A 4756-nucleotide genomic window follows, 5' to 3' on the forward strand; every position below is an offset into this window, starting at 1 on the left:
CACAATACTATACGAGATTTGACCAAAAGATTATAACGCCATCATTTCTAATCAAAAGAGGATCTTAGTTTAAAACTCAGGTTTAAAAGACAGTGGACAATATGCATCCCAGACATTTCATTATTTCTATGGTTTCTCTTTAACTTTAGAGAAACTTGTTAATCTGTTTCAAACCTTCCTCGTTTACTGATTCTGTGTAATGAATCTGTAACTTTTTAAAAATCAATATCCTTTAGTTTTTTGGGGGCATGCAAACACAACACCACCCTTAATTGTCGTTGATGACAAAAGCTATTTTTGCCTTGCACATATTTATGAAGGCTGCAGACTGTTTATGAGCTCCGTCCAAACTAGGCAGCACATGTCTCTAATGTAATCTATATTAGTTGTAATTATCTGTAATGAGGCTTTTTTAGGCTTTCATGCAACGGAGGCATACGCAAAAGAAGAATCTGCGTCACGAAGCTCGCAGACAGAACCACACTGTGCTTCACAGAAAATACTCAATGCTCCGCTCATCCTCATGTTACCATGGCTGCACTGTCTTAATCCAACATTTGTGAGTCTATGAATGAACTCAAATGGCTCTGCAAACTGCTTCTGTTTTTCTCTTCTCGATTACCGACAGATTCTTTAGCGAGGAATTCAAAAAAAAAAAAAAGTGAGCTAATTTCTAACTCTGCATCGCTTTCGACTTTATGTAAGTTTATTAGTGCAGCGTCTTTGTTGCGAGGGATGAAGTGACCCCATAAGTCGGCCACTGTCCTACAATCTTTTACAACATTTTCATTGTTAGAGAAACAGGGATGCACTTGTCGAACAGAACAGGACTGGCTCTGAAGTCCTTCTTTTTCTTTTTTTACCAAAATATTTCTCTCCACAGTCCTGAACTCATGCTTGTAAAAGATGAGTCAACTTATATTTCAACTTAGTTGCCATAGAAACCAAAACCAATAGTCATGGGGTCTGTGATGGAATCCTTTGAAGAGCTGAAGGCATGCTTCTCCGACATTAGAGGAGACCTTGAACGACGCTACAGCAGTCTCTGAAGACACGCAAACAATTTATTAATAAAACAGCTGTACTTATTTAATTTAACATGGGCGTGATGCTCAGGGGAGAAACAACACAGAGTGTGTATGAATGCAAAAAAGTCATGATCATTTGAATTCTGTCAGAAAACAAACTGTTTCACGTGTTGCAAAAGTCAATTTCGGACTGAAACCAGATGCGGATGTAGAAAAGAGTGAAATATGACGTAAAAAAGCTTTTGACTACTACATTCTAACACACATCAAAATGATATAATTATACTAACATTTATACACACATAATTACAGATCAGAGTGTGTAAACAGGATAAATGAATCATGCTGACTGAAAAAAAACAACAAAATCTGTTGAAAGATTTAGAACATAGGACATGTCAGAAAGCAGCTTTTAGCTCCCCTTGTTTCATGTGGCCTTTAAGTCAGTCTTAATTACCTTTCTTTTGAAAATAATTCTTTTTTTTCTATTTTTTTATATAAAATCCAAAAACAGCATGAGAACTATTATATTATGACTTGTACTTTATTACAAAACAGCAGTTCGCTGTAATACATTAGTTTTGCACAATTTTCTAACAACTTTGACTCATGGGTGGATATATTTATTAATCTTCAAGAGGAAATGAGATTGTGCCATTCTTGTTTTGGTTATGCAACAAGAAAAGTGAATAGATGAGCTGCGCAAAGTAATAGATGAAGAATAACTAAAATATTTAGTTAATTATTTAAAGGCAGAGCTCTGTCTGCATTCAGAGTATGTGTTGGGGAACACTCTCAGCTACTACCACACCAAAATACTGCTCAGTGTCTACAAAATGAACTGAGTTATAACCATTTTTGCATTCAATGAGGTTGATTAGCTGTGGTGGCCACCTTAAATTAGGTTGACCTCCAAAGTGAATCATTTGCAGATGGACATGCACTGATTACTTTCTGAGAGTTTTATTAAAACATGTTGGCTCGAGATATTTTTCTAACTGACAGACAAATAAATAAACACACAGGCAAAAAGTTATTATTATATGCTATATGTACCTACAAGTACTGGCTTGGTTATTTTTGTAAATCTTTGAATATAAACATTGTTGAAAGTGGGATGTTTTGTTCAGTGAGATTCGAGAAAAACTTCCAGATATCTCAACCAAAACTCCACTGTGTCTGCTAAAAATCTGTGTAGCTACAAGAACATGTTTGTTTTAGTTGTCACTGATTTTATTTGGATATTTCCACCCTTTAGGAGTAAATTACATTGACAGCTGGGGATGTGGTTTGGATTTTTGCACTCATACAGGAAGGGAGGCATAATGTCACAGATGATACCCTCACACTTGAAGCAGAACATTTGGTGCTCTCCGAGGTTACCATAGCTACCACAACACAGTGAGACCGGATGTCCAAAATGTCGCTTGGCTTGGCTGTAGTCGTGCGTCAATGATTTCTGTGTCAAAAGAAAACAGTCCACAACAATCTGCTGCATTGTGAGCGTCACTGCAGAGATATAAGTTAGGTGGTGGAAAAACATCAAAGAAAAAATAGTTCATCTTCTCCCAACTAAGATTAAATGCAGCGATGAGAGTAAAGCTCAATGGTAACAAACTTAAGCTTGGTACATTTCATTATTAGGCCGTGCTCTTGGGACAAAGCAGCACCAATAAATACGTTAACTCACGGTGAGGGTTTCATAACCTTGTAATTACTGTAGTCTCTCTGCTCATGCGGAACAGCAGTTCATCTCCGAGTTCTCTGGTGCTAATTCTCAGTTTATGAGGGTCTGCGCTCACACTTAACCACTTGCAGAAACAGTGGGACTTCCTCCTAATTGCTGCAGGCTGTGCTGGCTGCAGATCTATTACACTTCAATCAGGGTGCTGCATGCACAGCAATCTTAACAAAGTTGAACAGATTAGATTCATCCAAGAAATGATGCTGGCTACATTTTTTTTTTCCCCAGGAAACATAAACAGTTCATCTTTCCATTACAAAACACAAAAATTGTTTTGAATGTGTTGATGTTATGATACCTCTGTGAACAGTTTTTGCTCAATAATCACTTTATAACCATGTTTAAGTGGCGTAAATATCAACTTACGCTCTGCAATAACACAATTCTGCTTCTAATAAACATTTATACGCCACCATTCATCACATAAAACCTCCTGATCTGACCCCAAATTCTTTCTTCTATAGACAAACACAACAAACCGCTTCCTGTTAACATATTTAAAACAAAGTTTTCAGCAAGTCTTGATGACGGTGCAAAGGTGGAACAATCATTAGGAGATTTAGGTCACTTTAGTAAGCCTATTTCCATAATAAAAAAAGAGAAAAATACAAAGTTTTATATGTGTGTGGAAAAAAAAGTATTTGTATTCAAAGTGATTACAATAAGGCATTCACTTTGGGGCATGTAAAAGGCATTCATCCCTTTTCATTAATCAGGAGAATAAACCCGTGTTATTCAATACCTGAATGAATCCTATTTCCTCGAATGTGATTTTACTCTCCCCAACTCATGTTAATGATTCCCTTGACAGGAAATACATTAAAATTGTGAATAGATTACGAAACATGCATAAAACAGTTTGCTAATTTTCGACCACTTTTCACTGCCTTCCTACACACTACTGGTATCAAATGGCGGTTGTCATGGCAACAAGCTCACAAGCCACAACAGGGCTTTTGGAAGACAAATACATCCTGGCATAACAAATAAAATCTCTTTTATCTACATTTTGCTGTCTGAGAACCTGCCCTAATTTTACTGGCATAAGCTAACACGGTCAGTTTCTGCTTCAGATGAGAAACAAAATCTTTTATTTCGGTTGTGAAGCAACACTGATCGTATCACAAAATAACAGTGATTTCAACATGGAAGTGCTTTAAATGACTTGAATAACTTTAATTATTTTTTATTCTATTCCTTGAAAGGTTCTGTGGGTGAGAAAAAAAGTCCTTGGGGTAAGTTTAACCCAATATTAACCACATGTTAGTGGCTAAACATGTTTATCCCCATTTTCCTAATTAGTGGGGGACGATTCCCACCGGCAGTAACGGCCCCACTGCTTGCGACTTTGACATTTTATACATTTATTTACACAGCGTGAGCGTGTGGTGGTCTGAACTGAGCATGTTCACCCCTCTGAACAAAAACATGTACTGCTGAACTGAGACCAGAGTTGCGACTTAGTGTGAAAGTAACAGATACAGTCTCAGCAAATGTTAAGTGTGACTTTAACAGACCAAAGGAGAACAAAAACGTTGTCAGGGCAAATTGTTACTGGCGAAGGAGAATTTCTTGTTACATGTCAACACGGTTACTCACCTCTGCCTGTCTGAGGTCTGTCCGAGATCAAAGCTTCACTCGTTTATGACCTTGTTTTTGCAAAAAAAAAAACAATAAAAGCAGCAGTTTTCAAAATAAAATTTCACTGTGTTTTACTGAAGCTAGAACTATGAATTAAGAATAAAGAATTAGCAAAACCTGTGATCAACTAAAGTGGCCTGAAAAATTGCAAATAAAACTAAAAAGTTCTTTGGTGATGGTTCGGAAAGTCTACCAGTGCTTATTTGTGAAGACAATGTCTATTTCTTGAGTGTAATGCTGTGTCTTATTATCACCATAAAGGTAACTATGTGAATATATATATTATTGGTGCTACTCTTTCTTTTCTCTCTGTCTCTCTGTCTCCTGGTGCCCCCCCCCCCCC

The sequence above is a fragment of the Kryptolebias marmoratus genome, linkage group LG4 (genome assembly GCF_001649575.2).
Source record: "Kryptolebias marmoratus isolate JLee-2015 linkage group LG4, ASM164957v2, whole genome shotgun sequence".
Lineage (NCBI taxonomy): Eukaryota > Metazoa > Chordata > Actinopteri > Cyprinodontiformes > Rivulidae > Kryptolebias > Kryptolebias marmoratus.